Below are 15,770 nucleotides of genomic sequence, written 5' to 3' on the forward strand. Positions count from 1 at the left end.
GGACTTTGGGTGTCCTCCAGGGTTAACTGCAGGCTTTACTTGGGTATGGTATATCCACGGTTCCACCCCCTGAGAAGGTATCTAGTGGTGCATAGTTCATTCAGTCCTCTGCAGAAAATTTCAGATTTCTTGTTAGCAATTATTATGAGTCCATTTTTTCCCCATAAGCTCTGCAATTCCTTTTACCCTCACTACCAAGACAAACCTGTATTTTTAGAGTATTTGTCAGTTGTTTTCCTGTGAATTTCTCTGAATACAAAGAATTAGAATAAGTAACTTCTGTAAATGGCAAAAGACTTAAAAATAACTATAATTAAAGTCTGATTATAAAGCAGTTGACAAGGAAGTTTACTCAATTTGGTGACACACAGTATTTCAGAATTGCCAGAAATGACAAGTAACAATATTATACCAGAACATATTAGACTTGAGTTTCATATAATTTTATAACACTCATATCAATATTTACATATATGCTATGGTTAAACATTTCTCCTATGTGACAATGTTCTCATAACATTTCATTATACACAAAACGACCCAATTTAGCATCTTTTTCACAAGGAGAACAAATTTATGGGGTGACTTAAGACCTTTGAGACCTTCCATTTTCCCTTTTAATTAATAAAACTTTATTATTTTAGAATTTTGAGTTGAGATTTTTCCCCACAGGCTTAATACACAGATTTTAATAAAATAACTCATTAATTCATGTCTAGTTTTACAAGCATTATTTTCAGTTTGTTCTGGCTTCTAGGAACCTTATAGAAGTTTTCATATGACTTTGAATATTGATCCACTTTTTAGCAAAAGGAGGATCTTTGAACCTATTTAGCAAGCTCAGTAACTTAGTCATATCCCATGGACCATCTGTCAATATGGAATACTTATTCTTTGTTTCTAATTCTTTCAGTTTCATTCAATCAATTACTTTTTTAATACCTGAGGGAAGGTATCAGCTTTGTTCACCTGATTCTTAATAATCCAGTTAAAGATGCAGAAATCAGAAAATCGTGTGTTAATCACAGGTGTCACATACTGCTTAAATGTATCTTCTATTTCCAAGTTGTGGATATTCAATAAGAATAAGAAATTCAATTATTTCATGTATGAAAAGGTGGGTTACCATCTTTACAAGTGGCTTCCAAGTCACTAAATACAAATGAAGTCACGGTAACTGTCAGCACAATTGACCTCTTTCAATCTCAGGCTTCTGATTAAAACCTAAGCACAGTTTTTAATTCCTTTATCCTTTTAGTAGATAGAAGAAAACACTTGTTACATAAATCTACAATGCTAGTAGGATGTAACTTTTAAAATCCCTTCTACAAGTCATTTGACCTTATTTAGCTTGACCACATAAAGTTCACTTCTAAGTTTTCCCTTTTAAACCCATAAGTTCTTTTCCTTTGTTATTTTTAAACATAATTCCATTCCAAAAGTAATGAACTTTATCTTGAGGCTAAATCTTTCAGACTCTGAACAAAAGAACTCCATTGCCTAAACTTTCAAATACAAACATCTTATCTTTTACACACAGAGTTATTTTCCTTCTTCTTTCTTTCTTTCTTTTTTTTTTTTTTTTTTTTTTTTGGTGGGACCCTCGCCGGCAGCCGGGGAACGAACCGGCGCTGCAGAGGCTGCGGGCAGCCTCGCAGCCCAGCGCTCAACTGCTGTGCCACCAGGGGAGGCCCTCCTTCATTATTTTCATTAGTTTCAATATCATTAGTCTCAGTTTCACACATAAATTAGAATTGAAAACCCTAAAACCTTAACTTCCCAATTTCTAGGTTAAAAAATTGTTATTCCATTAGCCCTTTAAATTGGGAGATTCACAAGTAATTTGTCATAATTTCTAAAACATGTTTTAATCTTTTTTTTTTTTTTTTTTTTAAGGTGAATAAGACTCATTTCACTCATAGGCCCAGATCCTTAGCTCCCTTGCAATACGGAGACAAAGGGAAACCCATGATTCACCACAGTTTTTATATTAAGGGAAACTGCAGTAGGTGAGGCTTCAGGGCCAGAGGCTTCAGTTTAATGCACATAGGTCAGGCACAACTTTCCCTTCCTACCTACCCCTGGGTTGATCACAGGCAATGCCCCTTGAGAAGACCTCCCCTCCCCCAGTTATGACTAGCAAGCTGTTGGTCAACCAGGCACAGGGCAGGCAGCCAGGTTCATTGTTGATTCAGGCAAATGGCTTAGGAATCTTGGAGCCCTCAGTACACTTGACAGCCTTTAATGCTGAAGCAGGGGACCAGGTTCAGGCAGAACAGCAGGCAGGGAGACAGGCTTGAGGGAGGCAGTGGGGCTGGGAAGCAGGCAACAACTGAGCCTCCCAGCACCAGTGATCTCCACACTCTTCTCTTTCTCCCCCTTTATCTCTGTGATGTCTCTTGGACCTCTATACCTAGAGGTACCCACGCATCCTGCCTGCCAGCCTCTCAGCTCTGGTGTCAGTAATTACAGGCTCATGTGCCCAGTGCTTATGCCCCTCAGGCTGGGGTGGCTGCACCTATAGGTTGACCTGTGCTCATGCACCCAAACACCTTTTGCACCAACATGATATCACATGTGGGTAATGAAAGATGGGAGGAAAGCAAGGCTGCAACCATAGAGGCTAGCGGCAGGAAGGAGAAAAAAGCCTGATTTAATCCATTTTCCCTACACAAGTCCACCAGTGCCTCCTGAGTTTGCACTGGTACCTTTGAAGTGCAGTTATTGCTTCCAAATAAAGTGTAGCTTACGAAACAGGTCTCTCCCTAGGAGGGACAGGAAGGAATAATTTAAATATTTTCTCAGTTTGTTCTGTTCCTGACACACCCAACTATTGAGCAAGTTGGGGAGGATAAGCATCTATCCAATGTTCAAAACTGACTAACTGGCTACTTTGTTTAGTAAAAATTCGAAGATTTATGACACAGGGCAGCAAGGGGCACTAAAATTGGCCAAGGACTCTGCCCAAATAGTTTATCGGTCACCGTCTGAGTTCTTCACCCACGTGTACAATTGCAAGACTACTCGAGTTCAGAGAACAACAATAATGGGATTTATTTAACAAACCGGGGGAAAACAAAGAGTTACTGAGGCCAAAATTGGCCGTTTACCTCACCTGAAGCAGTGTCCAGTGTTTTAAAGTCCTAAACACAAAATCTCCCAAGATGGTGCCTTCCCTCCACTGTGGTTGTGGAGCATGTGGCAGTCAGACCACAGGCCAGTTTCCAACTTACGAAGATCGCAGAAGTCACAACAGAAGATGCCCACCAGAGCTGTCGCGATGCCCCAGCACAGCACCAGACAAGCGATACTCACGGCAGCAGCTGCAGTGGCCGAGGGACATGACAAACAGCCACAGTCATGCAGCTCAGCAAGAAGCCTGGCTCTGGGTCTTTGCCTTCCCTGCCAGGCTTTTACAGCTGCAAAACCTGGAACAATTTCAGTTGCTCAGCTACTTGCAAAGCCCCTGAACTGTTCCTCTCTGAGGTTGGCTGCTGGAAGCCTCTCCAAGTCCTCCAGAGGCCCATAACAGCCTTCTGGAAGATCAGCATGGTGGGGGCAGACACTGCTGACCCTGGAATCACTGAAGACCTGAAAACTCTGAAATCCTGAACACTGAATCCTGGGGGCTTCTTCCGCAGTCTCAATTTCTTATCAGAGTCTCCACCCCCACCGATACTTTATTGGCATTTTCCCTGGGGCTATCCTTCCTCACCAGCACCCCACTTCAGGGGCCACCACCTGTAACAGCCTTTGGCTTCAGCCACCAGTTACATTTACACCCTAAGCCCCAGGTCATCTGGGCGTCCTCTGGGATGATGGGAATATGATTGCTTGGAGCCAGCTAAGGAACCCCTTCGCCCCTTCAGTCATCAAGGAATTGGGCCATCTGGTACTGCGGGCCTCTAGGCACGGATGCAGGCCTTTCCCCTCTCTGTGGGGATGAAAGGGGAACTCTCCCTTACATTTTTATATATGACACATATTTTGCAACCATCCCAGGCTGGGTAAGTTCATCATTGGTTCAGGCAGCTTAAAAGAGATATTTGGAGCCCTTGGCATCATCCCCACAGTTTTTTTTAATGGTATTGTTAGGGGGAAAGGATGTCCTGAGCAAACTCCATACAGGCTTTGTGGACTCCACCCCCACTCCATTAAGACACTGGGAACTACAAATCCCATGATCACCAAAGGGAGAGTTGCGAGGACCTGAGGGTGGAGTTAAGCAGCCATTTTTTTCTGTTGGTGGATATAACCAGCCATGTGAGTGAGGGTCGCTCTCTTGGCCTGACAGCATGTGTTTTTCCACCAGCTCAGTGGGTCATTGGGATTCCAAGTCAGAGGAATTGTTAGGACACGTTTACGAACTTATCTCCCTCTTTTTCTCCCTGAGTTATTCATTTCCCATTTTCCCTTCCCTTGTAAATAAGCCTTTTATTAATCTTCTGGATGTGCCTGCAGTTTAGCATTAATAAGTCTCCTTAAAGTGTGCGGGTGAGGACCCACAGTCAGGCAACCTGTTTTATATCAGGGTTGCTCTGTAACAGTACCAGGGGAAACAAGCCAGCAGGGAAACAGAAATTTGGGGTCCCTGCAAATCTCTATAGGCTCTTTCCTCTGGGCTTCCTCTCGCTTCTCCCTCCTAACTCTTCTCCATCACTCTCCACTGCTCTCTGCTGCTCTGTAGTCACTTGCCCTCATACCCCTGACCCCCTAGGCACATGTGTGTATACTTACACATGCCCACACCATATGCCAGGTGTCCACCATCAGGCATGCATCCCTGAGCCCATGATCCCAAGCACATTTTGTATGCAAAGCTGCAGATGACTACTACAGAGGCCAGCGACATAAAAGCCTGAGCATCTTCATTTACTCTACACACACTGATTTGGTTCCAACTTGAAGGTCCTTGATCTTCTTGATTGAGGACCAGAGGTCATCTTCGAGGATTATCCCCTCATGATCTTCTTGCAGACTGGCCTTAAAGAGCAAATGCCAGTAAGGTGGCTTGCCATTTGAAGTCTTTCTTCTTCTCTTCCTCTGCCAAGTCTTGGTTATTGAACATTCAGAAGACTGTCTCTGTCAGTTGGGAGGATGGGGTATTAGGTTCTATAACTTGCTACTAATGTCACGGATGCTCTGAGTTATAAAGTAGGTATTTAAGATGAGAGCTCCTACTGGCCAGCGCATATCCAAAGGGGTATGCTGTAGGAATGTTTCTCTCATTCTCTTCATGAAAGCAGAATGAGCCTCCAGAGGCCCCTGGAAGACATTATTATTCTTCATCCAATTAGCAGGCCTCTGGCTAGCAAGTTTCTTTTCCCTTAAGAGGGGGTTGTGATAATGCTCAAGCAGGATTGGCTTCTGAACTCTGTGAGTACTGTTTCATTAGCTAGTCCATGTTCAGCAGTTAAACTGAACTGAAGACATAAGTGTCCCAAATAGCAGAGATAAAATATCTCTGATGTGGAAGGTGCTAGAGTATAGGGTAAATAAAAAGTATCAGGCTTTTCTGCCCTCCCACCATTAGGATTGATGATGGATCCCTGCGGTCCTGAATGCATGTCTGATGGCGGGCACCTGGAGTAGAGTATGGGCATATATAAATGGGATTCACCTGGGCTAGGACTGGGCTTATAAGGGTGTCATCATGGGGATGCCAGCAGAGAGAAAGAATCATGAGAGAGGAGAACTGTGAGAGAAGCAGAGAGACCACCAGAGAACACCGGAGAGCCCAGAAAGAGTGAAGACTGGCTGGGGGCTGGGAGACCTGTAGCATTTCTGGCTGCAGTTCTATGTCACAGCTGGAGAGGAACCAACTGAGGTCTTCCTGGGAGCCACTCTTCTGCCTTGGGAGGTGAGGGAGGTGAAACTTCTGAAATGAATCTGTGTTGCTGAAATTCACAGGCGACATTTACTCCTGTGGGTAATTTTCTGAGTCTTGGAACAGGTGTACTTTAGCTCATTTGAAGGTTCTTTGCCTTGCATGGGGGAGAAGAGAGGTAGATGTCTTGTATAATTTTGGCCTTTCCTCCTCACTTTCATCACTACGCATATCATTCAACTTCCTAAAACATCATGAAACAACGCAAGACTGGGGAGTCATTATTTGTGGATTCTCACTCATGTGCTCACAATTGCAAGACACAACTCAAGCTCAGTGTAACAGCAGGGTTTATTTACAAAAGGCTGAGATAAGGAAAACATCTAATGGCTAGCTGATCAACCCTGATAGTGTTCACAGTGTCCAGTAGTGTAAACCAAAGCTGCTTGTGCAATATGGCATTGTCTCTCTGAGAAGAGTCTAGAATTAGGGGCACATCGTAATTGGTGGACCAGGATCCAACTAATCTGTGGCAGCTGGAGAAGTAACAGGTGGTGCTGCTGTGGGAACACAGCATCAGTTCAGCAACAATCAGAAGGCTGAGCTGGGCAGTGTCAGGTGCCAGACTGGACAGTTTGCAGAGGCAATGCCAGAGGACCATGACACCAGTGTTACAACACTTTAGAGATGCCAGGCATAGGCTAGAAGTACTGCCAATGAATGAAGCTGAAGTGAAGGTCTTGAAGGCTTGCAAAAGTCTGCATTGGAGGTCTTCTCAGGAGAGAGTGTGGATGAGTCTCTCAAGCCATATGAAGCCTCAGTTTAGATGCCCTTTCAGAGTACCTGCCTTTCAAACCTGATTGGTCCATTTTCAAAATGAGCTCTATTTCCAAGACTCGTTTGATGCCAGTGCAAGCCTGAACCTTATTGGTGCAAGTGGGAGATATGAAGCTAATTGGTCCATTTTCAAAACCAGCTCAGAATTCAAAACCAAAATCCTGGTAGTGTGTCTATCCTGTCCTGTGCTCACTTGTATGGGGCATGCCAATCTGCCCCGTGCTGTCTCATGCTGGGCATGAGGGGGCTGGGGTGAGACACCAGCACTCTGCAGGCTATTCTCCCCACACTGGTGCTGGGGCAGAGATGGGCAAGTTCTACTGCCATTGGGGAACCAGGAGCCAAGAGGGTACTTCTTACAATCATACTTCTAGTTTTTTTTTTTTTTACAAGATGCTCCACTTTACCTGGAATCTGCCTCCAGCCCTGGCATTCATTCACAAGTAGGTTGGACCTGAGCTACCCATGCTCTAGGACAGGTTGGAAAGAGTGGACTGACCTGTAGGGCCAGCCAGGGAGAAACAGCGTGGGCTCACAGAGCTGCCTGCAACTCCCCTGAGTCTCCACGAGTACACAGTCACCTCTTCCCCCCCTCCACCACTGTCCATGTCTGTGTACAGGTTGAACCCTCTCACCAGGGTGCTCACCTGGTGGCCATGCTCCTTCCCTGTTCCAGATGTCTTTCCCTGAGTCCTAAACAATGCTGTATCTCAAGGGGCTGCTGGAGACAACTCCAGGCCACCATGGCTTGGAGACCTGACTTCAGTTTCCCCCTGGCAACTTCTAAAAGGGAAAAAAGGAAAGGAGTGTGCCCTACTTTTCCTTTATTATTTTGCTCAGGTCCTTTACAGGATTCTCTAAGCTAGTTATCAGCTCCCATGACTGAGGGCAGGTGGGTGATTGTAATGGTAGATGAAGATCAGCTGAGGATCAAGACAGTTGAGGCCCGAGACCTGTGTCTTGGGAGGACCTCTGCCACCTGGTTTCCATATTGGAGCTATGGGATCAGAAACCTGTAGTCAACTACCTGTGTGGTATTTGCATATAATTTGTCTTTGAGTGAAAGAATCATTTAAACCCTGAAAGAGGTCTCTGATTTCTACCCTGTGTTGTCTACGCAATGGTGAAGATCTGGGCATACCCCAGTATAAGAAGAGGTGAAAGAAACCTCTGTTTTCTCAGTTTTACTATTTCTTCACCTAATGCATCAGTGTAGAGTAAATGAAAATTATCAGGATTTTCCTCTCTCCTGCCATTAGTATTAATGATAGACGCCTGTGTTCTTACAGATGTGCCCCTATGGTGGACACCTGGAGTAGGGTGTGGGCATGTGTAAATGGGCACACCTGGGCTGAGAAACTGGGCCTAGAAGGGCGGCGTCACGGGGATGCCAGCAACAGCAACAGCAGCAGAAGCCGCAGCAGGGAATCAGAGACAGCAGAGGGAGCAGAAAAGAGCCTGCAAGAGAACGCTACAGAGGCAAGAAAGAGTAGACTCGCCGGGGCCTGGGAAGCTTGCCAGACTCCTGGCCCCCCAGTCCTCCTGCCCCCCTGCCTGCTGTGAACCTGGTTGCCACACTACAGATGATGTAAAAAGCTCAATAAAAGCCTGAAAAAGCCACCGAGGGCTCCAGGACTCTCCTTTACCTGTCTGCCTGGATCATAGAGAAACTGCTCTGTGCTTTGCTGGCCCTACAATCAGGCAGGACACCCACAGATGTGTTGTCCATATTTCCTACCGGCCTATTTCCCTGAGTCAAATGGACCCATCTGAGAGCGTTCAAACCTTGCTGCTAAAAATCAAAAGCAAATTTAAGCAGAGCCATGGAAAGGCACCGCTTTCTTTCCCAGGTGGTCTGAGAACAAAGAGTTCTTATAGTCCCTTGGGTGATCAAGGGAGCCGACAGCCCTGTCCCTGCTTCTTGGACACCAAATGAGGGGTCTCAAAAAGGAGACCCCTGTCTCTTTATGGTTGCCAAATTTGTTAGAGTTCTTGTTTGGATTTTTTGATATGACAGGAGGAATTTAGAAAGAAACTCAATCAAAGGTTAAAGCAATGACTGTTTATTGTGAATCACACAATAGGAAAGGGGCATCAACTGCCCTGAGTCAGCAACTGTCCTGAAGCTGTTTTTATGGGGTTGATAACCAGGTAGCAGGGAAGCAGTGAATTGGCTGACCAGGGCTTTATCAGGTTAACCCAATAACAGAAGGCACTGGAGGAAGCTGGTGACAAACAGACACTAGTAGAGAAGTTGCTCGAAGAGTTGTATCATGGTCCTTTAAAAAAACTATCTGTGCTCACCAATTTCTCAGCATAATTATTCAAATTGGAGCAGTCCCTCTTTTCCCACCACGATTTCCACCCACACATTTTCAAGATCTTTAGATTTGATGCCTGCTAGATACATAGAAAAGTTAAAGTAACGTAGCTAACGTAGGAACTTTTTTAAGGTGTCTGTTTTGATCTTCCCCATTATTTTCTCCCTATTTTTGTTTACCTGTTTGCAAACTTTTGGAGGTTATTTGGTAAAACCTTATAAGCACAGATCATGCAGGCAAGATTAATTTTTCCCATATCATATCTATTACTGTGACAAAAATTTAGCTTAAGTTTAAAAGTGTTTGGTGAATAAAATTAATTGCATCAACTAAATAAAATGCATTCTGCCCAATATATATAGATGTTCTGTCAACAAGACAAATGGACTCAGTGGTATAAGTATCTGTGTGGACGAAATGCATAATAATGTAATTACTTTGCCAACAAAATGCTAACTTGCTTTAATCATTCTGTTCACAACATAATGTAAAGTGATTTAGTGGGTAAAATGAATCCACTTACAAATTGTTTTATGGTCATAATGCAGCCCTTTGGTAGAATGTGAATTGATGATAATAATTTTATGGGCAAATGATTTTTCAATTAAAATGTCTTTTCACAGACAAAATAGGAGTGTTACAAATGGCTCCCAATAACCACATGCCAAGTAGCAGGCAGAAAGGGCTGTCACCTACATTAACCAAAACCTCAATCGAAAATGCTTAAAAGCTCAAAAGATGATTTATTTTCATCAAGTTTATGATTTTCTTCCCTCCCATTTGAGAGGTATTTGCTCCCTGACTTTACCGACCCAATGATGAAAATTAGATCCAGTAACCAATCCACCAGTCATTGTCTGCCATAGTTCTTTCCTGGGTATTAATTGACTACACCATATTGCTTATTAATAAGCCATTTAGAACCAGGGCGATTCTGCTAACTAACAGGGGCCCTATTATCTTTAGTGCAATAATTATTGCACCCATGAAAATGGAATGCATCATTATAATAGAGTTGTTTTTAATTTGAAAATTGTGATGGAGAAAAATAAATGTTTCTATCTGGGATAATTCTCAGAATTTCTTTTTAGTAACAGACAATACCCCTAAATTGCTATGTGGTTGGAATTCTGATTGATTTTTCAAAATCTTAGATGCTTCGAAACAGTTCCCCCTTAATGATTTAGCCTCGTTAGGTAGCAGAACTGTGTTCCTGGCAGCCCAATTTGTATTCTCCATGTGGTTGGAGACAAAGGTGAAGGACCCTGACAGAGGTGGTGAATAATTTTCCCAACATGCTTCCCTGGCCTGGTCACTGCCAGCAATGTGATTATTTCCTTCCTTCCTTCCCTCCTCAAGCAAGCAGCTTCACTTCATCTCTGTTGAGAGTCCTATACTCTTCCAGATCCCTTTCTGGAGGCCAAGTCCTCTGGAAATAAGTCTTTGAAGACTATGGAGAGGAAAGGGTCATATCAGAGATAGAAGGTAGGCAATTATAGGGAAGAAGAAAAGCTGGCAGGTGAGAGCAGAGACTACTAGGTCAATAAATTTGGAATAGATGTTGGCTCTGTTGCTTCTTGGCTGGGTTATTTTGAGCCAGACCATTTACCATTCTGAGCTTCTCTTTTTGCATCTACAGAGTATGGGTAAAATAGTATCCACTTTATTTGGATTTCAGAGATGATTAAATGAGATGATGAACAAAGTTCTCACATGTGCTCAGTAGGTGACATCTATTATTGTCCCTTTGGTCACCACCACTCAGTTAAACCCTGATGATCAGGAGGTGGGGCAAGAAGAAAGACTATAAGGTACAGCCCTTCCCTTAAGAGGAGGAATTATTTGGGGCCTTAATTTTTGAAGGTGGGATGAAAAATTCAGAGATATTTGTCCCCTCCTCTTTTGTGCTGAATATCAGTTTTCCTGTCCCAGATGTTGCCAGAGCTTCTGGGGGCTTCCTGAAGTTTTTGACCTCACAAATAGTCTCTCATGCTTTCTCTTTCTCTTGGGGAGTTAGAGGCCCCGAGAGGGCCATAAATGGCTACAGAAAAATCTGCATCTTATGGAAGAATTCTGGGTACCCCTTGCTGCCTTAGGCTTTAGAAGCCTCAGTGATCTTTTTCTCCATACGTAATTTCCTCCATAGAGAACAGATAATACTTCTCTATTCTGGTTCACAGTTTGTCCAATCCAGGAACAGAGACAGGGCTGCCCCAGGGGCCTTTCAACCCCTCTGTAAAGGGTCTCTATGACCTCTGCCTAAGTCCACACCTTGACTGAGGTCCTGCTCTGTCTTGTCCGCAGTGCTGGTACAGTGCCCAGTGCTAGTACAGGCCTGGGGCAGAGGCTTGGGTAGATCAGCCCACTAGGACTTTAAAAGGGCAAGTAAAGAAAATAAGTAAATCTTTTCCCTCCCAACTCCTTGCTGCCTTGTGGTCTAGCTCCAAAGGGGTGGCCACACATCTTTCATTAGCTGAGGTTATCAGACTGTTGTCACCTCCCAAAAACTGGGTCCAAGTGGGAGGGCAACAGGTAGACAAGAAGCTGAGCTGATTCAAGGAAGGCTATTACATGTACAATCTTATTAACTGATCACAAAAACCTCTTGAAGTCAGTATTTATCTCTATTTTAAAGATGAGGAAATGAAAATTCAAGGAGGTTAGGTCATCTGCCCATGGTGTATTAATGAGTTTCAGAGTTCAGGTTGTGACCAAGTCCACATCTGTGTTCTCACACATAATACGTAATGCTTAAAGAGATGTTTGGAAATGGAAATCAACTTTTACCCACTTATTCCTTCTCTACTTGTTACACCTTTCTCAGGCAAATGTCACTCAGCAGAGATGATGGATACAAAGATGAGCAAAACACAAACCTGATACTTGGAAAATTCAAAAAAGGCAGAAAGAGGGAGGTGACACCCAGGGAAATGAGTAATTTTAGTACAGAATATCTCTTGACCCTTCTATTAAGGAAGATGCCATTTCAAAACTAAATTAAGAAACATTACCTGCCGAAGAATTATGTTGTAAAATATAATCATCAGCTACTTTGAAACAATCAAATTCTCCCGCATTTTAGCAAATAATTGTGTCAAAATTCAGACTCCTGGAAGTTGCTAAAATAGGCTTCTGAAAATTGCAGAATGATAAGGGTGATGGGCCTTGTGACCCTCTAGCTGTCAGTGCATCCTCTCTGGGTGGATCCATTAAAAGATAGGAGGACTGACCAGTGGCATTCCATCGGAGCTGCTGAACCAGAGCCTCTATTCATATTTGGGTTACTTTGGGAAAAATTATCTTGGAGAGTCATGAAATTTTGACCTACTTTTTGTTGCTGTTTGAAAATGAAGAGAGACAGACCTTTAATGTTCTAACTCATGTGCATATACACAAGCAAAACTTGTGACTTTTTTTTGGAAATTAGATGCTTTGTCTTGGGGATTATTTTTGGCCTTTGCTGATTTACAGGTAGGAATTCAGCAGATGGCCAAAAAAATTGCACACATATAGAAGGAAAATGGAAAGCCATTTTCCTATTAAGCTGAAAAAAGGGAACAAATAGGTTAAAGCAACCTGAAGTCCTGAATCTAAAAAGTCATTTCAAGTTCCACTCAGCTCAAGAGAGAATGCTGCACAATGCAGCTCAGAACTGCGGGAAAGCTGGGCATAAGAGCTGGCTGTCAGACACTCAGATGAACTTGTGTGCATGATTCAAACTGAAAAGTTAACCAGCCTTAGAGAACTGATTAAAAAGCCAATCAGCAGGACAAGAGAAGCAGCTAAAGCCTGGTACAGGGAGGGTTTCCTTCCCATGCTACACGGCCTGGTTCTGCAGCAAATGCTCCCCTTTGCCTCAAGTCAGCATTTTGCAAAGTCTGCCACTTACTTGGGGAAAGCATTGTGAAAGACAGTGCCCAGCGTAGGGGGTTTCTCTGCTTTCATCAGCTCACTCGCCAAACTTATCTGCCAGGGTCACTCTTAGGAAATAGCTGAAAGCAGATTTCATTATGAAACCTTTCACAGATTGGCTTAAAACTGCACACAATCCTGCTTTTATTGTGCTTGTCTGTTTCCTACAAATAAGGAGATGATCAATAGTCTAAAGACCAAGTTTTCCTTTGTTTCCTATTTTTTTTATAGGAATTCATTCTGTCTTTTGGAACTCATGATGAAGTTCCCCTGCTATACAGAGAAATTTTTGTCTTGTATAGTGCCTTCATTCATTTATCTCAATTCACTTTAGTCATCTAGCTCAAGAAAATTCAGTGATCCAGATTTTCACCACACCTGCCTTTAATAAGCCTTTGAGAATTTTCCTCAATATATTAATATTTATTTATAAATTAGAAATAGGTACTATCTCCACCTTACATTTGGGGTAAGACTTAGAATCATGAGGGTATATATAAAATCTATTGTTCCGTTTTTGTTGACTTTATGACCAGGCTAATTAGAAAATCATGATTTACCTCATAATGTTACTGACAAAGAGCTCAAACTAGGAGATAAAGTTAGTCCTGTCACCCCATTTTTTCATTAGTCCCTTGTGAACGTATCACCAATATTGTCTCTATTTTGCAATTCCTCTGTAAGAATCTTCTTATGCTTCTTGTCCATTGATAAGTATTGATTTGGCTAAAGCAAGACATTACTATCCACAAATGCACTAATCAAGCACAAGTAAACTGCAGAATGAACACTGGATTCTGATCTGGGAAACTCCTCATTCCCCTCAAGGTAGTTCATAGACCACATGGTATATGTATACATCCAACAAATAAGCTGGAAGAGGAATTCAAAGAAAATAATACATTATATACTAGCAAACTTAACATCATTAGCTTTATTTCTAATGTTCTTCTCTTATGCCGGCAATGGATTGTCCTGTGCATCCCTGGAGGTGCATGCAACCCCTACAGGAGTCTGAGGATCCAACAGATTGACCACATTTGGGAAGTCTGGGGACCTTGTGTTTCACAGAGGGTGCTCTGAGACTAGCAGTGGATTGGGCCATGAGGTCATACAATTCCTGATGTGAAAGTGGCCTCAGAGAGTTACTGATGGTAGGTATGTCAAAGTGTAAAAGGCAAGCTTCACCTATCACAATTTTGACTTCATCCTTGTAGATATTCTATACCTTATCTTGTGAGCTAAACTTGCTTTCTTGGTTTTGAATTTGATGGCAATGTGTCCTAGACGTAGCAAGTATCAATATTTGTTGAACAATAGCATTTAATATCAATAGAACTTAATGTATTGATTGGCTATCTTTAAATTTAGCAACAAATGGCTTAGTGTTGTTTCTTCAGCCTCAATAGCCTTTTGTTTATAACTGTTGTGTGAATGTACTTGTTATATTCTGGATCATCTTACAACTCTCTTCATCACTATACCTTCCTTAAGCCCAACAGGACAGTCTTAGAGCACCTCTGACACTCTATTGCATCCAGGAAAATTCTGGTCATAAAATGGGTACTAAAACAAAACTTTAAATTAGGGGGTGAAAACTGATCATACACAGGAAAATTCCACCCTTGAATTCATGTGCCTGCTGAGTGTTAATTTTTTCCCCTTAGTTGCCAACTCTTAAAAATTCGGAGATGTTGCATAAAGAGGCAGAATCCCAGCTTTCTTGAAAAAGAAAGGGTCTGGAAAACATACACCTAGCCTGCAGTCTTGCATGGCAACTATCAGCTGGAGTTGACTTGTGACTGCCCCTCTTGATGGAGTGTGCACTCTCTAGCCCACACTAATTCCTGGTAGAAGTTTGAGTCTCAGTGACCATTTATTATCATATTTGCACTTTATTTTTTAATTAAAGCACAAGTAAGAGGAAAATGGACCAATTTTTGAACTGATAGTAGATGGTCTTTGTGCCCTTTCTATTTCTCCTCTGCAGTCTCCTCCTGTGCCCTGGGAAGCTCACTACTGGTCATGGGTGTGACACAGGGCAGCCAGGGGCACTAAACTGGCCAAGCACATTGCCCAAATAGTTTATCGATCACCATCTGAGTTCCTCACCCGCACGCACAATTGCAAGATGACTCAGTTTCAGAGAACAACAATAATGGGGTTTATTTAACAAAATGGTAAAAAGCAAAGAGACCAAAAATGTCTCACCTGAAGCAGTATCCAGTTTTTTTAAGTCCTAAAGCATCTAAGATGGTGTATCCCGTCACTGAGGATGCAGAGCATGTGGCAGCAAGAATACAGGCTGGGATCCAACTTACAAAGACAGCAGAAGACACAACAGGAGATGCTCATGGGGCTACCAAGATGCCCAAGCACAGCACCAGACAAGCAGCATTCAAAAAAGCAGCTTCAGTGGCTGAAAGACCCAACAAACAGCCACACTCACAGAGCTCAGCGAGCCACCCAGAACCCGGTCTTCACCTTCTTTGCCAGGCTGTACCTGCAGCATAACCGGAAACAGTTTCAGTCACTAGGTCACCTGCAAAGCTTCCGAACTTTCCCTCTCTAAGGTTGGCTGCTGGAAGCCTCTCCATGTCCTTCAGAGGCCCACAACAGCCTCTGGGAGATTGGTGTGGTGAGCGCAGAAATCGCTGAGCCTGGAATAGCTGAAGATCTGAAAACTCTGAATCCCAAACACTGAATGCTAGGGGCTCCTTTTTCAGTTCCTTATATTTCTGATCATTTGCTCCACCCCAAAATGTGATACTTTGTTAGCATTTCCCTGGAGCTATCTATCCTCACCAGCACCCCCCTCCAAGGGCACTACCTGTAACAGTCTTTGGCTTCAGCTACTTGTTACAGGTGCATCA

General features: G+C 43.0%; 1 pseudogene; it reads right to left on the reverse strand.

The window, feature by feature from the left end:
- Positions 1–704: 704 nt before the first annotated feature.
- Positions 705–15,409, reverse strand: LOC119250331 (3'-5' exoribonuclease 1-like; annotated as a pseudogene).
- Positions 15,410–15,770: the final 361 nt, after the last annotated feature.

This window comes from Talpa occidentalis, unplaced genomic scaffold, assembly GCF_014898055.3.
Source record: "Talpa occidentalis isolate TD23 unplaced genomic scaffold, MPIMG_talOcc4v2.1 talOcc4.17, whole genome shotgun sequence".
Taxonomy (NCBI): domain Eukaryota; kingdom Metazoa; phylum Chordata; class Mammalia; order Eulipotyphla; family Talpidae; genus Talpa; species Talpa occidentalis.